Genomic DNA, 18,410 nt, shown 5'->3' on the forward strand with positions numbered 1-18,410 from the left:
GCAGGGTAACGTAGGATGGACAAAATCCTAAGAGATGGGCAACATTTTAAGAGACTGCTTTGACCTTGAGATAGTTCGGGTTAATTCTCTCACAGCGCTGGTATTTATATTGTTTGTATTTACTCCTCGTCAAGTTAACTTTCAGTTTCGATACCCTTCAAAACGTGGCAACCTAGGCGGATAAAAACATTAGAGATGGGCAACCACTTTAGAGACTGCTTCGACCTTCAGATAGCTCGGTTCATTCTCTCACAGCGCTGGTATTTATATTGTTTGGACTTATTCCACGTCAAGTTAACTTTCAGTTTCGATACCCTTCCAGGCTGCGTAACCTAGGATAGACAAAAGCATGAGAGACGGGCGACCATTTTAGAGACTGCTGACCTTGAGATAGCTTGGTTCATTTTCTCACAGCGCTGGTATTTCTATTGTTTGTACTTACTCCATATCAAGTTAACTTTCAGTTTCGATACCTTTCAAAATGTCGTAACCTAAGTCGATAAAAACATGAGAGATGGGCAACCATATTAGAGACTTTTTTGACCTTGAGATAGCTCGGTTCATTCTCTCACAGCACTGGTATTTATATTGTTTGTATTTACTCCACGTCAAGTTAACTTTCAGTTTCGATACCCTTCAAAACGTGGCAACCTAGGTGGATAAAAACACGAGAGATGGGCAACCATATTAGAGACTGCTTTGACCTTGAGATAGCTCGGTTCATTCTCTCCCAGCTCTGGTATTTATATTGTTTGTATTTACTCCACGTCAAGTTAACTTTCAGTTTCGATATCCTTCAAGGGCGATGTTACTTAGTTGGACAAAAGCATGAGAGACGGGTGACTATTTTAAACACTGCTTCGACCTTGAGATAGCTCGGGTTCATTCTCTCACAGCGCTGGTAATTATATTGTTTGTATTTACTCCACGTCAGGTTAACTTTCAGTTTTGATACCCTTCAAGGCTGTGTAACCTAGGATAGACAAAAACATGAGAGATGGGCTTTGATTTGACCTTGAGATAGCTCTTGTTCATTTTCTCACAGCGCTGGTATTTATATCGTTTGTACTTACTCCATATCAAGTTAACTTTCAGTTTCGATACCCTTCCAGGCTGCGTAACCTAGGATAGACAAAAGCATGAGAGACGGGCGACCATTTTAGAGACTGCTTCGACCTTGAGATAGCTCGGTTCATTCTCTCACAGCGCTGGTATTTATATTGTTTGTACTTACTCCACATCAAGTTAACTTTCAGTTTCGATACCCTTCAAAATGTCGTAACCTAAGTCGATAAAAACATGAGAGATGGGCAACCGTATTAGAGACTTTTTTGACCTTGAGATAGCTCGGTTCATTCTCTCACAGTGCTGGTATTTATATTGTTTGTATTTACTCCTCGTCAAGTTAACTTTCAGTTTCGATACCCTTCAAGGGTGATGTAACATAGTTGGACAAAATCCTGAGAGATGGGCTTTGCTTTGACTTTGAGATAGCTCTTGTTCATTTTCTCACAGTGCTGGTATTTCTATTATTTGTACTTACGCCATATCAAGTTAACTTTCAGTTTCGATACCCTTCCAGGCTGCGTAACCTAGGATAGACAAAAGCACGACTATTTTAGAGACAGTTTCTGACAAAAGTGCCGCCAGTGAAGGCCTTAGGGCTGAAAGGTGGGACTGAGCTTAATGGCGGCGGGTCCTTTCATGCCAGGAAGGTTTTGATGGCGTCAAGGTTGGCGTGCGAGTGAAAGGTGCGCCCAACTTCCCCTTTGAACGCCGTCCTCCCGCCGCCCTTTTGAAGGCGACTGCGAGAACGAGGGCAGAATACAAAAGTCTTTTTTGTTCTTTTTTTAACCCCCGAGTGACGCGGCCCCGAAGTGAGATTCCGTCAGCGCACGCCGCCCAAATAAGGGCGTGGGTTGGTATTTGAAGCGGATTACATCGGCGGGATTTGTGATTACATCATCATCATCATCATCATCACGCTGGTCTCCCGCAGAGCCGCCGCAGTTCGTCAAAGAACCGGAGAAACACATCACGGCCGAGATGGAGAAGGTGGTGGACATTCCCTGCCAGGCCCGAGGTGAGCGCACGAGACACGCCCGCACACGGCGCCCTACGCTCACGCTCACGCTCACCACCTTCCGCAGGTGTGCCGCAGCCGGACATGGTGTGGTACAAGGACGCCACGCCCATCGACCCGGTGAAGACGCCCAGGTACCGGGTGCTGGCGGGCGGCAGCCTGCAGGTCAACGGACTCCTGCCCGACGACACCGGAATGTTCCAGTGCTTCGCCAGGAACGCAGCGGGCGAAGTCCAGACCAACACGTACCTCGCCGTCACCAGTGAGTCAGTTTCCTTGGCATCAAGACCCCTATTGGTTTTGTAGGATGTGTGTCGCAAAAAGGGGTTAAAAAAAACAATCGTTTTGTATCAAAGCAAGAACCCTATTCATTTTGCTTAACAAAACAGTCAAAAGTCAAATGATTTTGTTGTCACTGTTTTGCGTCATCAAGACCCCTATTGGTTTTGAATGCAAAACGGAGTTCAGACAATCATTATATTGTGACAAAACAAGAATCCTATGCATTTTTCATTAATAAGGTAGTGAAGTCAAATTATTGTTTTTATTTTACCGTGGCATCAAGACCCCTATTGATTTTGTAGGATGTTTGATGCAAAAAAGGTGTTAAAAAAATAATTGTTTCCTATCAAAACAAAAACCCTATTCATTTTGCTTAACAAAACAGTCAAAAGTCAAATTATTTTGTTGTCACTGTTTTACCTCATCAAGACCCCTATTGGTTTTGAATGCAAAACGGAGTTCAGACAATCACTATATTGTAACAAAACAAGAACCCTATGCATTTTGCATTTATAAGGTAGTGAAGTCAAATGATTGTTTTTATTTTACCGCGGCATCAAGACCCCTATTGATTTTGTAGGATGTTTGGTGCAAAAAAGGTGTTAAAAAAAACAATTGTTTCGTATCAAAACAAGAACCCTATTCATTTTGCTTAACAAAACAGTCAAAAGTCAAATGATTTTGTTGTCACTGTTCCGCGTTATCAAGACCCCTATTGGTTTTGTATGAGGTTGGATGCAAAACGGACTTCAAACAATCATTATATTGTAACAAAACAAGAACCTTATGCATTTTGCATTAATAAGGTAGTGAAGTCAAATGATTGTTTTTATTTTTCCGCGGCATCAAGACCCCTATTGATTTTGTAGGATGTTTGGTGCAAAAAAGGTGTTAAAAAAAATTATTGTTTCCTGTCAAAATAAGAACCCTATTCATTTTGCTTAACAAAACAGTCAAAAGTCAAATGATTTTGTTGCACTGTTCCGCGTCATCAAGACCCCTATTGGTTTTGAACGAGGTTGGATGCAAAACGGAGTTCAAACAATAATTATATTGTAACAAAACAAGAAACCTATGCATTTTGCATTAATAAGGTAGTGAAGTCAAATGATTGTTTTTATTTTGCCGCGGCATCAAGACCCCTAGTGATTTTGTAGGATGTTTGGTGCAAAAAAGGTGTTAAAAAAAAAAAATGTTTCCTATCAAAGCAAGAACCCTATTCATTTTGCTTAACAAAACAATCAAAAGTCAAATGATTTTGTTGCCACTGTTCCGTGTCATCAAGACCCCTTTTGGTTTTGAATTAGGTTGGATGCAAAACGGACTTCAAACAATAATTATATTGTAACAAAACAAGAACCTTATGCATTTTGTATTAATAAGGTAGTGAAGTCAAATGATTGTTTGTATTTTACCGCGGCATCAAGACCTCTATTGATTTTGTAGGATGTTTTGTGCAAAAAAGGTGTTAAAAAAATAATTGTTTCCTATCAAAGCAAGAACCCTATTCATTTTGCGTAACAAAACAGTAAAAAGTCAAATTATTTTGTTGTCACTGTTCCGTGTCATCAAGACCCCTATTGGTTTTGAATTAGGTTGGATGCAAAACGGACTTCAAACAATCATTGTATTGTAACAAAACAAGAACCCTATGCATTTTGCATTAATTAGGTAGTGAAGTCAAATTATTGTTTTTATTTTGCCGCGGCATCAAGACCCCTATTGATTTTGTAGGATGTTTGATACAAAAAAGGTGTTACAAAAATAATTTTTTCGCATCAAAACAAGAACCCTATTCATTTTGCTTAACAAAACAGTCAAAATATTTTATTGCCACTGTTTTGCATCATCAAGACCCCTATTGGTTTTGTAGGATGTGTGTCGCAAAAAGGGGTTAAAAAAATAATAGTATCATTGATCGTTCATTGCTGCTGCCAAATGAATTGCACTGAGTGGAGCGGATCACCACTCCAAGATGGCGGCCCCGCGTCTCATCAGCGCTAGTAGGCAGTAGCACTCCATGCTGCGTACCCTTAGGACATGTCTATAATGCTGACTATCATCCGCACAGAGCGCCGACTAGAAATCAGGATGAGTGGAATTTCACTGCTTCTTCACCCGCAGGTATCGCTCCCAACATCACGGCGGGACCCTCGGACAGCACCGTGATTGACGGCATGTCAGTCATCCTGCACTGCGAGACCTCCGGCGCTCCGAGACCGGCTATCACCTGGCAGAAAGGTGCTGTCACAACATTTCATCTATTAATTACATTGGCTGGCTTACGGACTAAAGCCTGATTGGATTCCAGGATTTAGCCTGCACCGAGATGTTCATGTGTGCATTGCGATGAGGAGCTTTCGCCTCCATTCCCAGCGGAGAAAAGTTAGCATTTTGCACAAAAACACTTGAAAAAGAAACATGAACAGTTTTTGAAAACTTTTCCAAACGTAAACAAAGACTTGTCCAAATTTTGCCCCAGTTTTCGTACACCGACTCAGTTATCATGCGGTCCAACATTGTGCGGAAAAAAGTAGTCCATTTTATAACATTCCATACCAAGAATCCACTCTCTGTATTTTCTTTTTTAGTGAGTACGACTGCGAAATGGGGGCCGGAAAAAGTTGCGAGTGTGAGCACAGTGGGACCCAAAAATAGAAAAAAAAAATTTGGTATAGTGATGCAAATTCCTCCGTAGGAAACAACATAAACATGACAAAAGTCCATATTTTAGTGAAGCTGAACGCATAAGTCCCCTTGGTGCCCTCACAAACGATCAGAAGTCACAGAAATCCTTGTATTTTGTTAGTTTTGTCTGGTTGTACTTGACGAATGTTTTATTTTATTGAGGGGTGTCCCGAAACAACTTTTTCACTTATGATACAATACCAATATTGACATGACAATCAGATGTTACTGATACTGATAGTCCATATTTTAGTGAATCTGAACTTAGAAGTCCCCTTGGTGCCCTCACAAACGATCAGAAATCACACAAATCCTTGTATTTTGTTAGTTTTGTCTGGTTGTACTTGACGAATGTGTTTTGTTTTATTGAGGGGTGTCCCGATACAACTTTTACCACTTATGATACAATACCAGCCCTGTGATGAGGTGGCGACTTGTCCAGGGTGTACCCCGCCTTCCACCCGAATGCAGCTGAGATAGGCTCCAGCACACGCCGCAACCCCGAAAGGGACAAGCAGTAAAAAATGTATGGATGGATACAATACCAATATTGACATGACAATCGGATGTTACTGATACTGATAGTCCATATTTTAGTGAAGCTGAACTCAGAAGTCCCCTTGGTGCCCTCACAAACGATCATAAATCACAAACATCCTTGTATTTTGTTAGTTTTGTCTGGTTGTACTTGACAAATGTGTTTTATTTTATTGAGGGGTGTCCCGATGCAACTTTTTCACTTATGATACAATACCAATAATGACATGACAATCGCATGTTACTGATACTGATAGTCCATATTTAAGTGAATCTGAACGCAGAAGTCCCCTTGGTGCCTTCACAAACGATCATAAATCACAAACATCCTTGTATTTTGTTAGTTTTGTCTGGTTGTACTTGACAAATGTGTTTTGTTTTATTGAGGGGTGTCCCGATACAACTTTTTCACTTATGATGCAATACCAATATTGACATGACAATCGCATAATACTGATACTGTTCCCCTTGGTGCTCTCACAAACGATCAGAAATCACAAAAATCCTTGTATTTTGTTAGTTTTGTCTGGTTGTACTTGACGAATGTGTTTTTGGGGTTAACTTTTTTCCACTGAGCGCCACAGATTTGGTTGATTTCAAATGCTAACAGCTAGCATGCTGGCCAGATGGTGTCAAGTAACAAAAGACATAAGCAAAATGAGCTAAACAAGCTAGCATGGTAATAGTACTATGCTAACAGGCTAACAATAGCATGCTTAAAGTTAGCAGTGAAATACCAACACATATGACCCAGAAGTGTATACCTGCTAAATTAGCTAAAAAAGTTAGCATGCTAAAATGCTAACAGGCTAACAATAGCATGCTTAAAGTTAGCAGTGAAATACCAACACATATGACCCAGAGGTGTATACCTGCTAAATTAACTAAAAAAGTTAGCATGCTAAAATGCTAACTTTGACATGTGTCAAGTACCAATAGATATTACTCTGAGGTGTGTACCTGAAAAATGTGTTCAACATGCCAACATTAGCATGTAGCAAGTACCAAAATATCACTTACAAAACTAGCTAAAACAAAAGCTAGCATGCTAACAGGTATCATTCCTTGAGTAACAAAATATTTGAAGTTAAGTTGCAATATTTGAAAAAAAAGCTTGCATGCTAATAGTAGAATGCTAACGATTGAACTGCGGGTCATTGAAAAATAATCTAGGGGCCGCACTTTGAACACCCTTTAAACTGTAAGTAATTAAAATGTTTTTTTTTTTTTTTATTTAATAAAAAATGATGTTAATAATAAAAAAATAAATAATAATACAATGAAATAATAATACTACTAATAAAAATAAGATAACAAATAATAATAATTTTAAAAGATCTAATTAAATAATAGTAATATTAATAAAATAAGATAAATAATAATACAATTAAATAATAGTAATAATAATAAAGATAAGATAAGCAATAATAATTTCAAAGAAATCCAATTAAATAATAGTGATAATAATAAAAATATGATAACAAATAATAAATAAGAATACAATTAAATAATATTAATAATAATAAAAATAAGATAAGAAATAATAATAATAATACCATTCCAATTGAATAATAGTAATAATAATACAAATAAGATAACAAATAATAAATAATTATACAATGAAATAATACTACTACTAATAAAAATAAGATAACCAATAATAATTAAAACTGTCCAAGTAAATAATAGTAATAATAATAAAAAATAAGATACCAAATAATAAATAATATTACAATTAAATAATAGTAATAATAATAAAAATAAGATAACAAATAATAATAATAAAAAAATTCCAATTAAATATTAGTAATAATAACAAAAATAAGATAACAAATGATGAATAATAATACAATTAAATAATAGTAATAATAATACAAATTCGATAAAAAATAATAAAAAATAAAATAACACATATTAATTAATAATAATAATACAATTACATAATAATTAAAAGAAGATAACACATAATAATAATACAAAATAATACAATTGAATAATAGTAATAATAATAAAATGAATATAATGATAATAATAAATAATACAATTGAATAATAGTAATAATAACAAAAAGAAGATAACTAATATTAATGATAATACAAAAAATAATAATAATACAATTAAATAATAGTAATAATAATAAAAAGAAGATAACAAATAATAATAATAATAATTATACAAATATAATTAAATTGTGTGAATGTGAGTGTGAATGTTGTCTTTCTATATGTGTTGGCCCTGGGACACCCGATTGTAGCTGAGATAGGCTCCAGCACCCCCGCGACCCCAAACGGGACAAGCAGTAGAAAATGGATGGATGGATGGACAATTAAATACTAGTAATAATAATAAAAATAAGATAACAAATAATAAAAAATAAAATTATAATAATAATACAATTAAATAATAATAAAAAAATTAAATAACAAATAATAATATTAATACAATTAAATAATAATTAAAAGAAGATAACACATAATAATAATAAATAATAAAATTGAATAATGGTAATAATAATAAAACGAAGATAACGAATAATAATGATAATAATAAATAATACAATTAAATAATAGTAATAATAACAAAAAGAAGATAACTAATATTAATGATAATAAAAATAATAATAATAATACAATTAAATAATAGTAATAATAATAAAAAAGAAGATAATAAATAATAATAATAATACAAATAGAATTAAATTGTGTGAATGTGAGTGTGAATGTTGTCTGTCTATCTGTGTTGGCCCTGGGATGAGGTGGCGACTTGTCCAGGGTGTACCCCGCCTTCCGCCCGAATGCAGCTGAGATAAGCTCCAGCACCCCCCGCGACCCCAAAAGAGACAAGCGGTAGAAAATGGATGGATGGATGGATAATAATAATAATAATAGTAATTATAATAAAAAGAAGATAACAAATAATAATATAACAAAAATATATCAAATGAAATAAAGATAAAACATGTAAAGAATGATATTGTCTATGTGAAGTTGTTTGAACGTGACAGTAAGATGTCCTCCTCCAGGTGAGCGTGTCCTGGCCAGTGGTTCGGTGCAGTTGCCTCGCTTCACTCTGCTGGAGTCTGGCAGTCTGCTCATCTCACCCTCACACATCTCTGACGCCGGCACCTACACCTGCATGGCCAGCAACTCCCGCGGCATCGACGAGGCGTCCGCCGACCTGCTGGTCTGGGGTAAGTGCCGCCGCCTCCTATCACGCCACGTCCTGTGAGAACGTTCCCTCACCTCCTCCTCAGCTCGCACTCGGATCACCACGCCACCGCAGGACCAGAGCGTGATCAAAGGCACCAAGGCGGCGCTGACCTGCGGGGTCACGCACGATCCCAGCGTCAATGTCAGGTGAGGCGCTTTTTGTTCAAAGCGGACGTGACAGAAGAGAGTTCCTGTGCCGGCTCCGCCTCCATCTTTAGCGGATTGACGGCACGCACCTGTAAAGTGCGCCTTCATCCGCCCCCGTCACACATCTGAGGCCGCTTTGGACAGGCGGCGGCGCGATGAGAGCGCTTCCCTTCACGGCCCATTAACCTGACACACGTGGTGACAGCTGATGTGGTTGCAGGTACGTGTGGGAAAAAGAGGGCGCGGCCATCAACGCGCACGCCGTCCCTCGCCTGCAGCAGGACGGCGACGGCACCCTTCACATCTCCCAGACGTGGTCGGGCGACATCGGCACCTACACCTGCCGCGTCACCTCGGTGGGCGGCAACGACTCCCGCAGCGCTTACCTCCGAGTCAGGTGGGCCTCCCCTCCCCCACACGCACACATCTAGTGACATCACGCCATCTGTGGCGTTCATCAGACTGACACGTGGCGTTATGAATATTGAAGTATGCAGGACTGCCATCTTGTGGTAGCTAATAAAAAAACACATGAGGAGTTTGCCTACAGCCACAGCTGATCATGTTTAGTGGACGGAGTTAGCATTTATGCTAGCTACTGTTTTGGTTCATGCCAGGGGTGTCCAAACTTTTTACACTGAGGGTCACATACTGAAGAATGAAAGCATGTAGAGACCATTGTATTATTTGTATGTACATATATATATGTTTGTATATATATGCATGTATATATATGTTTGTATGTATATATATATATGTAAATATATATGCATGTGTATATATATGTATACACACGTATTTATATTTTTGTATACGGACATATGTTTATATAAATATACGTATATGTATTTTTATTTATTTATATATACATATATGTACATATATACATATTTACACATATATGTTTGTATATATATATGTATGTATACACATATATGTACATATAAAAGTATTTATATTTATGGAAATTAATGTGTTTGTACATTTATATATATACATATATGTGTGTGTATGGAAATATAAGTATATATATATATATATGTATACAAAAATATGTTTATATAAATATATGTATATATATTTATATACATATATTTAAATATGTGTATGCATATATATAAGTATTTATATTTATGTATATGCACATATGTTTGTATAAATATATGTGTACATATATATATATATATATATATATATATATATTTATATATACATATTTACACATTTATGTGTGTACATATATGTATATATGTATGTATACACATATATGTACATATATAAGTATTTATATTTATGTATACGAATATATGTTTATATAAATATACGTATATATATTTATATATACATATATGTATATATGTGTAAATATAAATATATATACGTGTATATATACTGTACATATTTACATTTATATATACATGTGTGTATATGTATATATATTTATGTATACAAATATGTTTATATAAATATACGGATATATATTTATATATACATATATGTAAATATATGTATGTATATATATATATTTATATATACATATATGTAAATATGTGTATGTGTATATATGTATATATATATATATATATATATATATATATATATATATTTATATATACATATATGTAAATATGTGTATGTATATATATATATATATATATATATTTATATATACATATATGTAAATATGTGTATGTATATATATATATATATATATATATATATATATATATATATATATATATATATATATATATATATATATATATATATATATATATATATATATATATATATATATATATAAAGTTACACTAAAACTCTTGAGGATTCAAAGAGTGTTTTACTTTCAACACTCAACTTCATATCCATCCGTCAATGATATATTTTTATTGTATTTTTTTATTTCTTTGTTTTATGTCAAAGAAAACTTGTGTTTTTTATATATGACAATCACACAAACATATGCAACCTTTTCCCCCATTTTTTTTTTTCAAAGTACAATATTTGATGTGAAGTAATCCATAACGACATTGATTTTAATACATTATTATATTTGGCCAATGAAAGTTTAAAACAAAAAAAAATAGCATTAAAATCAAAATTATTGGGTCTCATTCATAAAAGTGTTAAAATAAGTCTTACTTTTTTTTTTTCTTCAACACTTAAGTCTCTAGATCAACTTCAGATTTGTTTGTAAATTATAATTTTTAATATTTATTTTAAATAATGTTTTTTTATCACAATAAACAGTTTTGTCATATGTCAGAAACACAACATATGCATTATTTACCCAAAAAGTATTTCAAAGTGCAATATTTGATGTGAACTCATTGAAGCCTTCAATAATTCACAACATTATTGATTTTGATTCATTATTATGTTTTGAACAATAATAGAAGCTTTGTGTCGTTAGAGTCAACATTGCAGCTACAATTTAAAATGCTAAGGAGTTGATGGTGTGTGTGGATGATTTGATCTGAAAGCCTCTTCTCTGGCCCCTCAGGCAGCTGCCTCATGCTCCTGAGAATCCTGCGGCCGTGCTGAGCGCGTCCGAGCGCCGCGCCATCGACCTGACCTGGGCCAAGGCCTTCGACGGCAACAGCCCGCTCATCCGCTACATCGTGGAGGTCTCGGAGAACAGTAGGTTGACCACAGCCACGAGACTGGCACGCTCAACTTAATGGCAAAGACTACTTCCTGGCTACGGCAACACAACTAGGACAAACTCAGTTGAACGCATGCTTGCAAATGATACTCAGAAGAGTGAGAAAACAAGATGAATAGTATCAAGTTATCCACGCCAACTTGATCGATACCGTTCTAACATTACACACCACTAAATAAGTCAAAAGTATCGTATTGGTATCAGTAATTATCATGTCAATATTGGTATTGTATCATACGTGAAAAAGTTGTATCGGGACACCCCTCAATAAAATAAAACACCTTCTTCAAGTACAATCAGACAAAACTAACAATATACACAATTTTTTTCGTGATTTCTGATCGATGGTGAGGGCACCAAGGGAACTTCTAAGTTAAGTTAAAGATAAAGTACCAATAATTGTCACACACACACTAGGTGTGGCGAGAATTATTCTCTGCATTTGACCCATCACTCTTGATCACCCCCTGGGAGGTGAGGGGAGCAGTGAGCAGCAGCGGTGGCCACGCCTGGGAATCATTTGTGGTTATTTAACCCCGAATCCCAACCCTAGATGCTGAGTGTCAAGCAGGGAGGTAATGGCTCCCATTTCTATAGTCTTTGGTATGACTCACGTACAATGTACAGTATTTTTTTGCGTGGTTTCTGATCATTTGTGAGGGCACCAAGGGGACTTCTAAGTTAAGTTAAAGATAAAGTACCAATGATTGTCACACACACACTAGGTGTGGCGAAATTATCCTCCGCATTTGACCCATCACCCTTGATCACCCCCTGGGAGGTGAGGGGAGCAGTGAGCAGCAGCAGTGGCCACGCCCGTGAATCATTTTTGGTGATTCAACCCCCAATTCCAACCCTTGATGCTGAGTGCCAAGCAGGGAGGTAATGGCTCCCATTTTTATAGTCTTTGGTATGACTCGGCCGGGGTTTGAACTCACGTACATTATACAAGATTTTTTGTGTGATTTACGATCGTTTGTGAGGGCACCAAGGGGACTTCTGAGTTCAGCTTCACTAAAATATGGACTTTTGTCGAGGCTGGAACCAATTATTCATGTTTATGTTGTTTCCTACGGAAGATTTTTTTAAAATCGCGAATTGAAATATAGCTTCACCACTTTATTCATAAGTTTTGTGCTAAATAAACTTTTTTATTTTATTATTTTTTTAAATCGTGAATTGAAATACAGCTTCACCACTTTATTCATAATTTTTGTGCTAAAGAAACGTTTTGTTTTTTTTAAATCATGAATTGAAATACAGCTTCACCACTTTATTCATAATTTTTGTGCTAAAGAAACGTTTTGTTTTTTTTAAATCATGAATTGAAATACAGCTTCACCACTTTATTCATAATTTTTGTGCTAAAGAAACTTTTTGGTTTTTTTAATCGTGAATTGAAATACAGCTTCACCACTTTATTCATAATTTTTGTGCTAAAGAAACTTTTTTTTTTAATCGTGAATTGAAATACAGCTTCACCACTTTATTCATAATTTTTGTAATATAGCTTCACCACTTTATTAATAATTTTTGTGCTAAAGAAACTTTTTTTTTTTTATCGTGAATTGAAATACAGCTTCACCACTTTATGAATAATTTTTGTGCTAAAGAAACTTTTTTTTTTTAAATCATGAATTGAAATACAGCTTCACCACTTTATTCATAATTTTTGTGCTAAAGAAACTTTTTTTTTTTAATCGTGAATTGAAATAAAGCTTCACCAGTTTATGAATAATTTTTGTGCTAAAGAAACGTTTTGTTTTTTTTTAAATCGTGAATTGAAATACAGCTTCACCACTTTATTCATAATTTTTGTGCTAAAGAAACTTTTTTTTTTTAATCGTGAATTGAAATATAGCTTCACCACTTTATTCATAATTTTTGTAATATAGCTTCACCACTTTATTAATAATTTTTGTGCTAAAGAAACTTTTTTTTTTTAATCGTGAATTGAAATACAGCTTCACCACTTTATTCAAAATGTTTGTGCTAAAGAAACTTTTTTTTTTTTAATCGTGAATTTAAATATAGCTTTACTACTTTATTCATAATTTTTGTGCTAAAGAAACTTTTTTTTTTTTTAATCGTGAATTGAAATACAGCTTCACCACTTTATTCATAATTTTTGTGCTAAAGAAAACCCTTTTTTTTTTAATCGTGAATTGAAATACAGCTTCACCACTTTATTCATAATTTTTGTGCTAAATAAACTTTTTATTTTTAATCGTGAATTGAAATACAGCTTCACCACTTTATTCATAATTTTGGTGCTAAAGAAACTTTTTTTTTTTAATCGTGAATTGAAATATAGCTTCACCACTTTATTCATAATTTTTGTAATATAGCTTCACCACTTTATTAATCATTTTTGTGCTAAAGAAACTTTTTTTTTGTAATCGTGAATTGAAATATAGCTTCACCACTTTATTCATAATTTTTGTAATATAGCTTCACCACTTTATTAATAATTTTTGTGCTAAAGAAACTTTTTTTTTTTAAATCGTGAATTGAAATACAGCTTTACTACTTTATTCAAAATTTTTGTGCTAAAGAAACTTTTTTTTTTTTAAATCGTGAATTGAAATACAGCTTTACTACTTTATTCAAAATTTTTGTGCTAAAGAAACTTTTTTTTTTTTAAATCGTGAATTGAAATACAGCTTCACCACTTCATTCATCATTTTTGTGCTAAAGAAAAAACTTTTTTTTTTTAATCCTGAATTGAAATACAGCTTCACCACTTTATTCATAATTTTTGTGCTAAATAAACTTTTTATTTTTAATCGTGAATTGAAATACAGCTTCACCACTTTATTCATAATTTTTGTGCAAAAGAAATGTTTTTTTTTTTTAAATCGTGAATTGAAATACAGCTTCACCACTTTATGAAAAAATTTTGTGCTAAAGAAACTTTTTTTTTTAATCGTGAATTGAAATATAGCTTCACCACTTTATTAATAATTTTTGTAATATAGCTTCACCACTTTATTAATAATTTTTGTAATATAGCTTCACCACTTTATTCATAATTTTTGTGCTAAAGAAACTTTTTTTTTGTAATCGTGAATTGAAATATAGCTTCACCACTTTATTCATAATTTTTGTGCTAAAGAAACTTTTTTTTTTTTAATCGTGAATTGAAATACAGCTTCACCACTTTATTAATAATTTTTGTAATATAGCTTCACCACTTTATTTATAATTTTTGTGCTAAAGAAACTTTTTTTTTGTAATCGTGAATTGAAATATAGCTTCACCACTTTATGAATAATTTTTGTGCTAAAGAAACTTTTTTTTTTTTTAATCGTGAATTGAAATACAGCTTCACCACTTTATTAATAATTTTTGTAATATAGCTTCACCACTTTATTAATAATTTTTGTGCTAAAGAAACTTTTTTTTTTAATCGTGAATTGAAATATAGCTTCACCACTTTATTAATAATTTTTGTGCTAAAGAACCTTTTTTTTTTTTTTAATCGTGAATTGAAATACAGCTTCACCACTTTATTCATAATTTTTGTGCTAAAGAAACTTTTTTTTTTAATAGTGAATTTAAATATAGCTTTACTACTTTATTCATAATTTTTGTGCTAAAGAAACTTTTTTTTTTTAAATCGTGAATTGAAATACAGCTTTACCACTTTATTCATAATTTTTGTGCTAAAGAAACTTTTTTTTTTAATCGTGAATTTAAATATAGCTTTACTACTTTATTCATAATTTTTGTGCTAAAGAAACTTTTTTTTTTTAATCGTGAATTGAAATACAGCTTCACCACTTTATTCATAATTTTTGTGCTAAAGAAACTTTTTTTTTTATCGTGAATTGAAATACAGCTTCACCACTTTATTAATAATTTTTGTGCTAAAGAAATTTTTTTTTTTTTTTTAAATCATGAATTTAAATACAGCTTCACCACTTTATTCATAATTTTTGTGCTAAAGAAACTTTTTATTTTTTTTTAATCGTGAATTGAAATACAGCTTCACTATTCACTATACCAACTTCTCTATTTAGGTTCCACCGTGCTACCACTCGCAACTTTTCCCGGCCCCCTGCGGTGGACCATTTTGCGGTCGTACTCCATAAAAAAGAAATACAGAGAGTGGATTCTCGGTGTGGGCGCTCCATTAGGTGGAATGTTAAAAAAGCGGGTCTGGTGTCATCACCCAACAAGAGACAAACAGGAAGTTGAAGAAGAATTTAAGATCAACAAGCGTCGTTAGCGGAGTCTGGTTATTTAAGTCCTGCGTGAGAAACACGTGGCGTTCCACATCAAGCGTGTTGGATGTTTCTCCGCGTTCTAAAAGCCGTCAGTCAGCGGAGAGCTCGTGAATATTCCCCGTGATGTGACGGAGATGTGTGGGTTTCAACAAGTCCTCCATCATGTCGTCACCACAGTCAAATTGTTTGCTTTAAAGGAAACTTATTTTCATTGAGGGCCACATGGCAGTTTAACAGTGAATAATATACATTATGTATATGTATATAAAACATGTGTATAATTGTTTATGTTAGGGTTGTACGGTATACAACTAGGGTAGTACCGCGATACTAATAAATCATATTCGGTGCTGTCAGGTTCAAACACTGATGACATCTATTAAACAAGACAAGAAGCAAGGAATTAAACAGAGACATAATACAATTTAGCTCAATTGAGGAGAAACGCGTAGACCTGTACCCTTGCACAGTGTCCCACCACGCTCTGACGGAAGATTGTGCGTCTCCTCTTTTATTTGGACTTTCCCTGATTACGTGGCAACAGCTGTTTCTAAAGGGAGGGGTGGTGGTAAACAGCCGCTGCCTTCGGTCACAAAACAGTTCAAAGAAAAGGTGCCTGGAGGGGGGGGAGTCAGGCCCTGCTTCCTCTCCGCTTTGTAGATCTCGGGTCAAGACAAAATCTTCCCGTGGATTACAATACATCAAAGAAACCGACACCTTCATGTCGCTTCCCATCCTACACAGTGGAGTTTTACAAGCCTTTTTGCTTGGTAGGATCAAAGACACGCTTTTGTCCTCTCGCCGGGAACTCGCGGCAACACAAAGTTTTGTGATAACTTAGATACAATAATTGTGACGGGTACTGTACTGGTCCAATATTTTTTGTTAAAATGCAGACAATAATGCCATTTTTTTGTGGTCCCCTTTATTTAGAAAAGTATCAAAAAGTAGCGCCTGGAACTGATATGTGTCAATAAAGTCGTTAATATTTTCTCACAAAATTTAATTGATATCCTCTGAGCGCGTTTGTCGTTTCGGCTTCAAACTACTACAGGAGAGAGATTGAACCCTTCTGATTGACGGATACTCAAAGAGTTTTGATAAGTGCTACGGTTTTGATTTTACGAGCCTTCAAAGAAAAGAACCACTGTGCCGCAGCACCTAGGGAAAAAAACACAGACACAACTTCCTCTAACTCCCAGTACGAATATCGTAGAGACATGAAAGAAAAACCTCTATGTAGGTCTGACTTAGAGCTAGATTTCATACACTGACATCCTTCAGCAAAAATCAACAGGAAGTTGGCAATCACACCTTCAAAACAAAAGTTTCATAAAAACACTCATTTTTGCCTCTTTGAGCTGTAATTTGACCCCCTTAAAATACTTCAAAACTCACCAAACTTTTCACACACATCAGGACTGGCGGAAATTGCGATCTAATAAAAAAACGAACCCCAAAACTCAAAATTGCGCTCTAGCGCCCCCTAGGAATAAAACACAGACAAAACTGCTCCTCGGAGGAAAACACAGACAAAACTGCTTGTAACTTCCGGTAGGAACGTCTTAGAGACATGAAACAAAAACCTCTATGTAGGTCTCACTTAGACCTACATTTCATAGATTGACATCCTTCAGCAACTAGCACCTGCCAAATATGCGGGCCCGACCAACGCTGCTTGCAGCTTTAATTATTATTGAAGTCACAAAGTGCATTATTTTTTTTAACATGCCTCAAAACAGCAGCTTGGAATTTGGGACATGCTCTCCCTGAGAGAGCATGAGGAGGTTGAGATGGGGGGGCTAGGGGGTGTTGGGGGTGTATATTGTAGCGTCCCGGAAGAGTTAGTGCTGCAAGGGGTTCTGGGTGTTTGTTCTGTCGTGTTTATGTTGTGTTACGGTGCGGATGTTCTCCCGAACTGTGTTTGTCGTTCTTGTTTGGTGTGGGTTCACAGTGTGGCGCATATTTGTAACAGTGTTAAAGTTGTTTATACGGTCACCTTCAGTGTGACCTGTATGGCTGTTGACCAAGTATGCTTGTGTATTCACTTGTGTGTGTGAAAAGCCGTAGATATTATGTGCCTTTAAGGTTTATTGGCGCTCTGTACTTCTCCCTACATCCGTGTACCACTCCATACAGCGGCGTTTTAAAAAGTCATACATTTTACTTTTTGGAAACCGATACTGATAATTTCCGATATTACATTTTAAAGCATTTACCGTCCGATAATATCGGCAGTCCGATATTATCGGACATCTCTAATCATAACACATAGACAATACATGCTCTCATTCACATCTGTCATCATTTGTAAACATTTTAACACACACACACACTCACACACACACACACACACACACACGCACACACACACACACACACACACACGCACGCACGCACGCACGCACGCACACACACACACACACACGCACGCACGCACGCACGCACGCACGCACGCACGCACGCACACACACACACACACACACACACGCCTCCAAAGCCACTTTTTAAGTTCAATTGTCAATGAAGAGTCATCTGTTAGACTTTTCAAGTTTGTTGTGAGGTCGTTC

The 18,410-nt window shown here is 35.1% G+C and overlaps 1 pseudogene; it reads left to right on the top strand.

Annotated features, from left to right (window-relative positions):
• The window catches only part of LOC133656314 (protein sidekick-2-like), a 1,293,862-nt pseudogene that overhangs the window by 1,181,743 nt on the left and 93,709 nt on the right, over positions 1–18,410 (top strand).

This window comes from Entelurus aequoreus, linkage group LG08 (genome assembly GCF_033978785.1).
Source record: "Entelurus aequoreus isolate RoL-2023_Sb linkage group LG08, RoL_Eaeq_v1.1, whole genome shotgun sequence".
In the NCBI taxonomy this organism is placed as follows: Eukaryota; Metazoa; Chordata; class Actinopteri; order Syngnathiformes; family Syngnathidae; genus Entelurus; species Entelurus aequoreus.